Source organism: Magnolia sinica, chromosome 8 (assembly GCF_029962835.1).
Source record: "Magnolia sinica isolate HGM2019 chromosome 8, MsV1, whole genome shotgun sequence".
Classification (NCBI taxonomy): Eukaryota; Viridiplantae; Streptophyta; class Magnoliopsida; order Magnoliales; family Magnoliaceae; genus Magnolia; species Magnolia sinica.
In genome coordinates, this window is record NC_080580.1 from 52,910,702 (window position 1) to 52,924,822 (window position 14,121).

The following is a 14,121-nucleotide window of genomic DNA, read 5'->3' on the forward strand; positions in this document are numbered from 1 at the left end:
CCGAATGCACAGTGTTGATGACGACACACAAAATGGTGGGGCCCACAGTTAGGACCCACTGTCCACGTCCAGCGTAGCAGGACATGCTGCGCGTCCTCTGGACGGTCAGAGGCAGCAGCGCCTGCTGCTGCTCTCTCTCTCTTCTTTTTTTTTTTTTTATTTCGGGTTTCTCTGGGGTTTTTCCTAGGTGGGGCCCACATCTGAAAAATCCAACCCACCCATTATATTATACAGCTCATAACAAATCCAATGAGTCTAATATAGAGCATATTTTGGTATATAGAAGCATCAGGGTGGGTTTCAATGGTAGAAAATATTGTTTTCCATACTACGGGCCGCCAGATAGTTGGATTTCCTTTATTGCCTGGTTCAACGCCTAAAATAGGTTGGGAAATAGGATGGATGGTGTGGATTTAATTCATGTATCAAGGTGGGGCCTACACAAGTGGTCCACCCAAGTTTAAAGCAAACATATATACATATATATTATTTTTTTTTCTTTGTTGCTGGTAGTACACCCACTGCCTGATAACGCCCACTGAGGACGCTGGACCAACACGGTATACATTTTATCAAGGTGGTCCCACATGTGGGGACCACCGTTGATGGGTCCCATGTGGACGTGGCCCACTTGATCAATTCTCTTTGTGTTTTCTCATCACTGTTAAGTAGGGCCCACATGGCTTGGACGGCCGTGGGGTCCATTTGATAGACGGCTTGGACATCACAAACATCAAGGTGGGGTACATCCGGGTGGGCCACACGGCCACATCATCACACCAACATATTGAAAGAGAGAGGGAGAGAGAGAGAAAGAGAGAGAGAGGCACCCACTTTAGATCTTGGACTTCTTTCTTCCGCCAACGCGATCTAGAGCTCCAAAGGACAAACTTCAACGGTTGAGATTGTTTTTGGAGGGTGGGGATGAGAGATAAGAAGGTGGGTCACACCAAGTTTTCTCTCATGGAGGTGGACGTTAGCTCTCATGGGTTGCTTAGAATGGAGTGAAGTGAGAGAGAGAGAGAGAGGTGATGTAAAGGAGTGATGGGAGAGAGAGATGGTGAGGTGATGGAAATTAATAAGTTTGACTTATGGAAAAAGGGAAGTGATGGTTGCTTGTAAGGAGTTAGGGCTAGGGGTAGGGTAGGGTGATGTCACCCCTAGGGTGACATCATAGCAATTATTTTTCTGGAGAAGTACAACAACAGGGATAGGTGGGTCCCACGATCAAGCGGTCAATGGCCTAGATAATGCACGGGCCGGATCTCATAATCTGAGCGTCGCATTGACGCACAAGACGCGTCGTCGGAACCGCGGTGACAGCGCGGTCGCAATGACATAGGTCTCATTTTGAGTCAGCTTGGGTTTATAGGATGTAACTCAAGAGCGTGCGCCAATGCTTTCTACGCGTCACGGGTCGTCGAAATTCGACTGGGAGGACCGCGGAAGTTTATGGTACGGGCTGGGATACGGGTCTTACAGCTCAAGCCAAGAACACTGATGATTGGCGCCGCAACACGATCTTCTACACTTACACAAAATGTGAGGAAAAGAGCTGTAAGATGATCGTGAATAGTGGTAGTTGTGCCAACGTGGCATCGACTAGCACTGTGAGTCGTTTGGGCTTGAAGTTGGAAGCCATCGTCAACCCTATAGAGTATCCTGGGTTGATGAAACATCCATTCCAATCTCGCACCGCTGTCTTGTCCCTATTCAGTTCGGATCTTATAAAGACACAATTTGGTATGATGTTGTTCCTATGGATGTGGGTCATGCCATTCTGGGTAGGCCGTTGCTCTATGACAGGGATGTTACCATATTTGGCTGTTCAAATGTGTGTACATTCTGGTTTGAGGGCAAGAAGGTCAAGTTAAATCCTCTGCCACCCAAAAATACAACTGGAAAAGAGTTCACCACACAGAGTGGTGAGAGCGGCCCAAAAGAAGTGAAGAAATCGAAGTTCAAGTCCAAACCACTTCATATTTTGAATGCCAAAGACTTTGAGCGAGAGACGAATGCAGACTCGATGCTATACGCCCTTGTGGCTAGGGAGAGTGTATCAGAGACTAACGTAGAGTTACCCACTGAGGCCATTCAAGTAGTACATGAGTTTCGTGATGTCTTTCCTAATGATTTACCGAATGAGCTTCCCCCTATGAGGGATATAGCATGCCATTGATTTAATCCATGGGGCAACTCTACCAAACCTCCCGCATTACAGAATGAACCTGAAAGAGCACGCTGAGTTGAAGAGGCAGATTGATGAACTCCTAAAGAAGGGTTTCATTCGAGAGAGCATAAGTCCGTGTGCCGTACCCGACCTTCTTACACCTAAGAAGGATGACACTTGGAGGATGTGTGTCGATAGTAGGGCCATCAACAAAATCACAATTAAGTATCGGTTTCCCATACCCCGTCTTGATGACATGCTAGATATGATAGCCAATGCTACTATCTTCTCAAAAATTGACCTCAAAAGTAGGTATCACTAAATCCGTATACGCCCTGGTGATGAGTGGAAGACGGCCTTCAAGACGAAGGATGGGCTATATGAGTGGCTAGTTATGCCTTTTGGGTTAACTAATGCCCCGAGCACTTTCATGCGTGTGATGACCCAAGTGTTGAGACCCTTCATGGGGAAGTTCCTGGTCGTATACTTTGATGATATCTTGATTTATAGCATGACTAAGGAGCAACACTTGAACCATTTGAGGCAGGTTTGTGGGATCCTTAAGGCCGAGAAGTTGTACGCTAACCTAAAGAAGTGCGCGTTCTTGTCTAGTAGTGTGATCTTCTTAGGTTTTATTGTGTCAGTTGAGGGCGTATCGGCGGATCCCGAGAAGGTCAAGGCCATCGTTAATTGGCCTGAACCCCGCAATATTCATGAGGTGCGCAGCTTTCATGGATTAGCCACTTTTTATAGGCAGTTCATTCGAGGCTTCAGTTCGATTGTGGCTCCCATCACGAACTGCATAAAAAAGGAAGAGTTTCAATGGACAAAGGCCGCCTCGAAGGCCTTCAAGGAGATAAAGGTCAAGATGACCGAAGCTTCAGTCACGCGACTTCTAGATTTTTCAAAAGCTTTTGAAGTCGCATGTGACGCGTTAGGAGTTGGCATAGGAGGAGTACTTGCCAGGAAGGGCACCCTATCACCTTTTTTAGTGAGAAACTGAATGAGGTGAAGCAAAGGTATTCCACCTATGATAAGGAATTCTACGCGGTAGTACAATTACTATGTCATTGGTGACATTACCTGTTACCGCAAGAATTCGTCTTGTTCTTAGATCACGAGGCCTTAAGATACTTAAACTCTCAGAAGAAATTAAGCCCCAGGCACGCTAAGTGGGTTTAATTCCTTTAAGAGTACACTTTTGTGCTTAAGCACAAGGCCGGTGTAGAGAATAAGCCTGTCGACGCATTGAGTCGTCAAGTCGCATTACTCAACTACATGAGCATTGAAGTTACGGGCCTCGAGCGCATCAAAGAAGAGTATTCTGAGTATCCAGATTTTGGGGTTGTATATATGTCTTTATTAGAGAGTCCGTCAAGAGCTAACAGTGAGTATTTGATTTTGGACGGATATTTGTTTAGGAGTGACCACTTGTGCATACCACGCACCTCCCTTCCCGATTTTCTTATCTGGGAGTTACATTCAGGGGGGTCGCGAGTCATTTCGATTGTGACAAGACCATTGCCCTAGTGGAAGATAGATTTCATTGGCCAAGCCTCAAGCGGAATGTGGCCAAAATTATAGGACAATGCCGTACTTATCAACTGGCAAAGCAGAGGAAACAGAATACAGGATTATATATACCTTTACCAGTCTCATTCATCCCTTGGTAGGACATCAGTATGGACTTCGTGCTTGGACTTCCCAAGACTATTCGAAAGCATGACTTCATATTTGTTGTCATGGACCGTTTCTCAAAAATGGCCCACTTCATTCCTTGTTCTAAGACCTCCGATGCCTCTCATGTTACCAAGCTGTTCTTTAGTGAGGTTGTCAAATTGCATGGGTTACCAAAAACCATAGTGTTTGACCGTGACGTGAGATTCACGAGTTGCTTTTGGAAGACATTATGACACATGATGAATACTAGGCTCCAATTTTCTTCTGCCTACCACCCTCAGACCGATGGCCAGACTGAGGTGGTTAATAGGAGCCTAGGTAGTTTACTTCGATATTTAGTGGGGGAGCATACCAGGACATGGGATGCCTTACTACCCATAGCCGAGTTTGCATACAATAGTTCTATCAATAGGTCCACAGGTCTAAGTCCTTTTGAAGTCGTTACTGGTTATAAGCCTAGGAAGCCTATTGATTTTATCCCCATGTCATTGTCTCATAGGCCATCAGAGTCTGCAGAGTCTTTTGCGTATCACATACATTCATTGCATCAAGAAATCAGGCGAAAGATCACTACTAGTAATGAATATTACAAATTTTCTACAGACCAACATAGACGTTTCAAAGAGTTCAACATTGGGGACTCTGTGATGGTCCACATCAGGCCCGAGCGGTACCCTCCAGGGGCCGTTCGTAAGTTACACGCGCGTAGCGCTGGGCCCTTCAAAATTATAAAGTGAAACGGTCTTAATGCGTATGAGGTAGATCTTCCACCTTCCATGGGAATTAGTTCCACATTCAATGTGGAGGATCTAGTTGCTTTTTAGGGACCCATTGATACTTTGTCCGGCCCTTTGCCCACCCATCCTGATGCCCCAGCCTTACCCTTTGATCCATGACCTCTTTCCGACCTTTCATCCCAGCCTCTGCCTCCCATACCTAGCCTTCACACACTTAGAGAAAAAATAGAGGATATCCTGGACCATGAAATAATTTTCAAGTCGGATGGCAGGTTTCAGAAATACCTAATTAAATGGAAGTCACGCCCAGCTTCAAACAGCGCGTGGCTCACTGAGGAGGAGCTTCAGAGACTTGATCCTGACATCCTAGAGCAGTTCAGGAGTTTTATTTCGCCAGTGGCGAAATCTTCGCAGCCGAGGAGAGTTGATGAGGACATCGTGCACACGCATGCCCACATACCACCACCCCTACGCACGTACGTACGTAGAAGGAGGACCCCACCATCGATCTGACTCGAAGACGACATCCAGAGAGGGCCTCGTAGTTAAAAGACAAGTTTTAGTTAAAAAAGTGGGCCCGATAGTCAAAAAAAGTCCATCGTGGGAAATCATGATCGTGGCCCACTCGTCGGATTGATTTCATATTTTAGGTTTTGCTTATTGTTATTATTTAGAATATTGTAAACGCTTTAGATTTCTCTGTTTGGTTTTTATTTTAGTTTACTTTATCGCCAAGTAATAGGTTGTACATATGGTGCGAGTTTTTGGGTATAGGATTTTCCTTATAAATAGGCATCCTTTGTAGTTCTTTTGATTCATTGAAGTTAACAAAAAAAATCCTGCTTTATTTTTTTGCTCTCTTCGTGAGTTGTGAAAGAATTCAAAAGTGGGTGCAAAGCCCTCCCTTTTCGAAGGGCTAACTACTGTGGTGCGAAGCCACATCGATCCCGATTCACCCCCATCCTCCATCATCTTTTTTTTTCCATCTTCCCCCACCATTCGTACTTCAAATTCGTCCTTTTGTTGGATCAGATTTCTTCATTACAGCAGGTTTTCAAATTTCGGCCCGCAGGCGAGCTGAAACTTTAGCGGAGCACCACGCACAAACCGTACATCAGATTGAGCTAAAATTTGAAAGTTTTGGAAACCATCCCTGGCCGACCAGGGCCAATGTGGTCTTTTTCTTAATAGTGGGCCCCACACATGTGTGGCAGGGATCACACGCACGTCCATCTGGGCCATTATTACTGTCCACACACGGGATCATCTTTTGGCTCAGGTTTTTGTCCTCTTTTATCCTCTCATAGCCGTTTTTCAAAAATCCTAGCTCTAGATTACATTTTTCCTAAGTTATTTGCCAATTTTCTTACCCTATGGGTTCCCCAAATTGGAATTTATGAATCCCTTGAATTAGAGACTGATTACTTTGCATGCGTGGATGATTATTTCTTATCTTTGAGTATCATTTGGTTCATAATTTTTATTGATCCAGCCCTATCATGTGTAGGCCTGGACCCGTATAGATTCCCCTTAATTGAATGTTTGGACTTTCATGTGAGATATGGAATTTGTGTAATTGTTTCTGAACTAACGTGATCTTAAGCCTGAAATCTCGCATATCATATTTAATTTTCATGTCCTGCATCAGATGATAACGTGGATAAGATAACTATGTTTTACTTGATGCATGGATGATGATAAATAAATGTTGTTAGTGAACGTAAGGATAACCTCATGCATGATAGATGTCAAATGCCTAGGGCATGTATGATGCTAGTGTTGGATGATGGCCATGATATTGATGGTGCATGTGAATCATGTATGCAATGTACTCCATGCTCATGCTTGCATGATACAGGTTATGACGATGAATTTGATGTTGAATGATATTTATGATAATGATGATGCATGTAAAAACTTGTGTACCAACATAACCTATGCACCTTATATATGTGCATGCTATGTGAGCCGTGGTGGCCATTTGTTAAGTATTCATAGGAGGTGTGGGGCCTTAGTGTGCTCTTGAGCACCCTTAAATGTGTGGACCTTTGTGTCACATTGGCTATTCTTGTGTTGGGCCTAGTGCCTTGGGCTCGTGAAAGTCTACTTGCCCATGGAAATCGGGATATAAGTTGATTACAAATAATCGTTGGATGAAAGGCCTAGTGAGCCTACTTCCATGGTCAAGGGAGGGGTATTTTGATTATTGTTAGTTTGTTAGTCTATTTGGCCAATTGACACTATTGTTAAGTAAAGCCCATGAGGGCGTGAGATGATTATGACATGTGATATGATGTATGGTGAAGGCAAGTGATGTGTTGTGATATGTGGTAAAGAATAATAGTGTGATGCCTATCTCACACGAATGTTTATGGCATGTGTTATGCAACCAATATATATATGATGGATATGGCATGTTTTGTGTAGCCTATACACAATGTTAGGTCTCATAAGACCAGATTTTAGATTGATGATTAGATCTTATATGGGCCCAAGTTAAGGGCTATTGCTTATATGTATTAAGGCAATGATTTGGCCCATATCAAGACAAGATTAAGGGTCCAGATTGACTTTCCTTTGGACAATGGGCTATGACCTGAGGGTCTACTATTAAGTGTCCATGTGCCATAGCTTGGCAATTTGATATATCCTGCCCTCGTTATGTTGACATCAACTTGATAGTTTGATACACAGTTGATTCATGAGCATCCATTTTATATGCATGCATGAGCACACCATGAAATTGGGGCCCTTGTGTTATTCTATATGCCTGGACATGATCTATAAGAGTTGAGGGATTTTGGATATTGTTTGAATTTGGGTCCTCATGCTGGTCCATATGATTTGATGAGATCTAGATATGTACTATGTTTGGGCTCTCATGTTGGTTCGTATGGTGGTATTTGGGCCCTTGTGTTGGTCCGTATGGTAGTATTTGGGCCCTCGTGTTGGTCATTGTGCTTGGATGAAAGTCCAGAGGAGTTGGGGTATGTATATGCTTTTGTGATTCTGCATTTGATTATATGGGCTTTCATTAAGTATTTCCTGAGTGGATGTTTTGTATGGTGGCCACGTGATGGCTAGTTGAGTGATGTGGTTTGTATTGAGGCCTGATGGCCCAAGTGTTTATATTATTGATAAAGTTTGAGAAGGGTGCGCTATGGCCACCCCGGGCTTAGATCCAGATATTGGAGACGCCTATCCTCCAATGAACCCGTTAAGATTAGCCAATCGGGTCCTCTTCCGTCTTGTGTCGAGTGGGGGTGAGCACAGTAGGATGGGTGCAAGAGTCTTTTCCACTGCTGAGACCGGGAAGGGAAGAGGTGTGATGAGCCTACCTATCGTCGTGTGCTGGGTTGAAGTGGGTGGTATTCTGACTGCTGAGGCCGTGTAGGGCAAAACAAATCAGGGTCCCCCATTGTTAAGCCGATGGCTAGATTGTAGGGGTGACATGCCCAATACTTTGCCTTTTGGAAATGTTGTCCCACTCTTATGTGAGGATGGTAGATTACCCATGTGTGGTATATTTGTGATTCCTGGTGGAGATGTATTATGTGTTGTGGAGATGTACTAGCAGATAATGAGAGATGTTGTCCTACTCTTATGTGAGGATGATGGATTACCCATGTGTGGTATGTTCATTGTTCTTAGTGGAGATGTATTATGTGTTGTGGAGATGTACTCGTAGAGATGAGGGATGTTCAACATTTGACTCATGCATTCATTCATCCACTATTCACTCGGGCTAGTGGTGCGAAAATAAATCACTATATGCACCTTTGCAATGGTCATAATTTTGATTAGGTATGGGACTAAGATGAGATCAGGAGTTTACCATATTGATCTAGCTATCCAAATCAGGTATGGAACTAGTTTGGATAGAAGATAGATCACACGGCTAGCGATACTGCGTACTATCATCCTGACTACACATGCCAGCTTTGTCATTCCTTTTCTATCGTATGCCCTATAGTAGAATATGAAATTTAATTATCTTATACGAGATGATTGGCTAATCTCATGCTTCATGGTCACTCGTTCAAGTAGTATGCCTAACATTGATGACATATTCATGATAACCTGTCTAGCTTTAATAATATACTTGATTGATAACATGCTCACCTATAATAACATTTTTGGTGGATTATATGCCTATGGTTGTTTTAGATGTCTTTACGGGAGTGTCCTAAGAAACAATGTTTTACTCCCGGCACGCAGTAGAGTCATGAGCTATAGTTTGCTCATATAGATGACTTACACTTTTTCAGGATGCGTTTAGTAGCAGGGTGTGTGCATGTGTTATAGGAGCTTTGTTATCTTTTCTCCCTTACTGTTGAGTTGATGCACCATCTTATGTGTGACATGTCGAACAGGTTCGTCTCTTCGATATGCGTTGATACCATATACAAAATGTGTAACCGACTAACCAGATTAACTATTCAAAGAAAAAAATTTCTCCGCCATAAGCTGGGTTTAGTGTTCGGGAAGTTTGCTAACCGTTCACCAAGTCCAGCGAATGGCAAGGAAGTTACTTTAACCCGAGTTCGGGGACTAAGGAAGTAATAGTGCCCGGGTTTCAAATTTTGGGTATGACATTAGATTCCTTGCCCTTGATTCCTCCATGAAATCTCAAATGGTCAGGAAGGAACTCCCATCCACTTTAAAAGCTTCAGGGTGGTTCTAGTGCCATAGGGGAAAGGACCATCTTTTGACCGTTGCTGATGAAGACGTAAACCTTATCTCATTCTCGGTGGGTCGCATAACGGTCTGACTGCCATGGTCGACCGAGTAACAAATGGCATGCTTCTATTTCGACCACGTCACATAGTACTTTATCCTTATAATTTTTACCAATTGGAAACGAGACAGTGCATTATTCAATTACCTTAGTCTCGTTTACCTTTTTTATCCGGCCAATCGAGTAATGGGAAGGATGCTTTGTCATAGGTAGCAGCAACTTATCCACTATCACTTTCGAGACTATGTTCTCACTATTGCTACTATCTATGATTACAGACCTTGCTGTTGATGGTACAACGAGTACCGAATATGTTGTGTCATTGTGAATGTAACTCATTCTGTGGAGTGTACAATAATCACCTCATGACTAAGGATTCGCCATGATCCTCGGCCTACCATTCTTCGTCACCAGCTCCTTCCTCAGTAGCTTATTCATCTTCATCAAATACAGGGTGTTCTTCTATCACATCACCTTCAGTGCTCTCTTCGTTGATGGTCAAGTGGGTTGTGGGGCGTTGAGGGCAGGTATTTAGCAAGTGGCCCGGTTGGCCATAGTGGTAACAAGTGTTTGGCCTTGGCCGACTATAAAGATTTGGGATTATACCTGAACCTACTGTAGTGGGTGCCACATGTTGAGACCTAGATAGACTACTCCTTATGTCATGGTTTGTCGGTTGAAGGAGGTTAAGGACGTTCTCCTACTAGTTTCTTTCCTCATGCTATCGTTGAATCTTACGTGGGACCCATTATGGAGGGTCGAGTTAAAGGATAAAGCCGAGTATGGATTCTTAAAAGCTGTGTTTCTGTACCTGCCAACTGAACTACTTCATCCACAGTCTCGACCGGCTGCATCTGAACTCGGTCCTGAATCGTCGATCATAAACCACCTATAAATTGTGCTACCTTTTGTGATTCGGTTTCTAATAGGTTATTTCGCGGTGCCAACTGCTAAAATTCTTTGGTGTAATCTGTGACGGTTTGATTCCCCTGTCGGCAAGTTTGGTATTGTTGGAACGATACCTGCTCATTATCACTAGGGAGGATTCGTGATCAAAGAAGTCTTCTCATCCGTGGCCATGATCGGATGGGCGCCTTGCTCTGTCGGGCACATGAGAATTGTAATTGTTCCCTCTATGCAGAAGCATGAAATTTTAATTTGAATGCTACTAATTTCACTTTTTTATGTTCCGGCACGTCACGTAATCAAAATATCATTCTACTTCAGCTAACTAGTTGATGAAATCTTTTATACGCAATAAATCATTAAAATTGAGAAGTTAGGCCTTACCTCGATAGTCTCTTTCAGCCCAATCTGGCTCTATGGACTGGTCGTTGGGCAAAGCCACCATCAATGTCGTCGTTGTTGGAGCTCAAATCATTTGGGGTAGCCCAACAATTCACCATTGGTAGTGCCCTACAAAAATCTGTGTTGTGTCGTACAACAACCGTGGGTGGCTGAGATCGCATTCGGCTCGGAGTGGAATTAGTGTATCCGCAAGATGGTCGAGGGTTGCTTGCAGCCCTTGTATGGTCAACTGATTCTCCAGATTGAAAGCTTCCATTCTTTTCAAAAGATAACGAATCCTTAGATCACCGTCTATGAGATTTTGGTCCATTCCTTCATTATTTACCATCGGCCCAAGGGGAGTCCTCACTCTAATACCAATTGACGTGATGGGGTCAATCACTGTCTTCCTCAAGGGATAACTACTCTAAATCCACGACACTTCTTTGGACTCCTCACAGAGATTCGTCGAATCCACGAGGGAAAAGAAATAAATTCTAATAAATTCGAAAATAACTTAGTTGGTGATAAAAATGAATACACAATGCTTTAAATAGTGATATCAAACCTAGGAAGATGTAACGCCCTGAAAATCGGGGGTCGAGCAGGAGCCCAACTCCCGAGTTCCAAAACATCACTTATGCAACATAGATAATGATGATTAAATGTTGTCTGTATTAGTGCCTTAAACATGAGTGAGATTATACCAAACATCATATCATACTCCAGAGACAATTAATTACGCAAGCGGAAGACTGTGATAAGTATATAAAGTATATAAGCGACTGTAAGTCTCCTGAGTATGATCATGTTACCAAGTCAAATAGTTATATGTAAAATTCCAAAATATACAAAATGTGTAATGTCATCTAGTCAGCAACCCAATAATCCCCATCGATCAGAGCGGTCTACATAAACTCGCCTGACAACTGCATATAGGAGAACTCCTCCTCGTCATCGTAGAAGTCCGGCTCTGCCTCGTGAGCATCGTCATAATCTGCATCTACAACAGGGTCTGGTTGGTATTTAAAGCACCGTCCCAGAACGTGGGAGTGAGTGATCAACTCAGTGAAATCATGAAGCAAAGGTTAACATGTTATCAATTCAGTCAAGCAGTAAAACACTCATGTCCTAAGTACTCTTGTTAATGCAAGTATGGTATGTTATAATGATGCATGCCCTCGCATGCACTCCCTCTTGCGACAACATCTAACGATCGCGGCATGCACCACTCTCAGTAAACGTGCACTTCCTCGCCAAAGCACCATGCAATGCGATGCATGATTCGTGTTATTCAAGTTCTTAGTTAGCCCTTTTTCACACAGCAGGATTGGGAAACTAAGGCACCTCCCTTTATATTATATACTCAAATATTGATCCATCTAAGGTCGTCACTCCTTGTCATTCACATACGATAGATGATTCCAAGTCACCACAGAGAGGCTAATCACCTCAGTGCAGGTCTGGTTTATATTCTAGTTTACTATGGAGAGGCTCGTTACCTCAACACAGTTTAGAGTATGCTCGAGGTCACTACGAGAGGCTCGTCACCTGATCGTAGGTCGACAACACGAATACAGTGTCCCATACCACCATATTCGGTTTACGAGTCTGGGTTGCTCACTAGACACTACGGGGAGGCTCGTCACCCCAGCGTAGGCCGATAGCTTAACCACGGTGTCCCATACCACCATGTCCGGCTCATGAGTCTTTGCGGATCAAGGTACCAAGGTTAAACGGGTTTTCACTGGTGAGTTTGGTACCTTAGATTCAAGCAGTAGCGTCCATACATGGTGAACATACATCGGGTTAATCGGGTTACTTGACGAGCTTGACTAGTACGGGCGCACATCGAGATGATAAACATGAAGTGCGTAAGCACTCCGTGTGGCCTAACCACTGTCGACATCCAACGTACGGCTCAGATTCATCGAACACGCCCTGTGTGGTGAAAAAATCCTCAGCCACTAACTCGAAAATCATTACCGATTGCCTGGGCTACATCGTAGCCCCAAACACAATACAAATAACAGTATACGAAAGTATTAACTAAGGACAGCATGTGAAAGCTAAAATCAAATATAAATCTTACTCTAAGCAATTCAATAAAACACATACTACACATGTATCGTACAATAGCATTTCATCCTTAATTCACATAGTAGTAAAATAGGTTATATGAAGGATTTTATAACCATAGATAAAGGAGTTGAGAATCTCATCTCAACACCCTCATTACAGGCTTTTAAACAAGCATTTTCACATTCAGGCATTTTATCAAACACTTAGGCTACACATATCATATACATGTATTAAAGTAATTATAACAGGTATTATAGCAAATCCCTTTTTCAAGGGGTTCACCATATGTATAACGATCATGTATTGTTAGTCAATAAACATGGCAAGCATAAATCACAATTCCATAGTCATTCAAACATTTCAACAAACACATAGAATGCGTTAAAAGCAACATAATTTACACATATACGTATTATATGGAAAATGTCATATCCATGCACGTGTGACAGCAATCAAGTCAGTCATAAATCATTACTGACATTGAAAGCCTTGAAAATCATAACCTAAACATTTATAATCCGCACCTTTCGCCGGTAGACTCGTAACGAACTCAGTTCGTTCTCTAACTCGTCGTTTACGGCACAACTGCAACCTACAGTATGAAATAGATTAGTTATTTCATTCTTTACTCTATTTGAAACCCTAAAACAGGTTAGGGTTAGGTTTTCTTACCTAAGAAAGGAATTGGAATCGCCGGAATAGCGACACGGGAAGGGTGGTTGAGTACGTGGAGCAGCAGGATTGAATCTCAGGAACAAACTCCAACTTTCACTCTCTTTCCTTCTCTTTTCTCTCTCTTCTCTCTCTAGGGTTTGCAAATTCGTATGTGGAGGGAGAGAGAGGGTTTAAGGCCCTTATATAAGCCCAAGACTGATGGAAATGGCCCTAGGGCTATGGTATACTTAGGTTATAACCAAATACGGATTGTTCGATCCAACGGAGCACATCTGAGGGCCACTTTTCTGCATGCGGTCAGACTTAAGCTACCTGACATTGGATCTAGGTCAAGTTATGTTTTTGGTCCGATCGGATTTATAAATCGACTGCGGGAGACCAGTTTCAATTCAACGGTCACCGGTACTCGATCAGGGCCACAAGTGCACTGACATGAGTTGGAAATTTTTCCTGATCCAAGGGTATAATTGGGTCAGATTCTGACAGTTTGAATCCTTAGATTTGACCTGAAAGAGAACGACTCAATTCACTTAAATCTGGGTTCGTTTTCTAAAGATATTCGCGTTTCTCACACACTTCGCTCCGGGCTCAAGATGTGCGTTTCTGGGTACTATCTGGATTTGATTTCCGAGATAGTTGTCAAGCCCAGTGAAGCGGTCATATTCGTTTAGTTTCGCGGTCATCGGACTTTCGACGTGCGGTCCAGGTTCGATACGGAGTTTTAATGTACTCCCGAGAGCATTTGGGTTTAG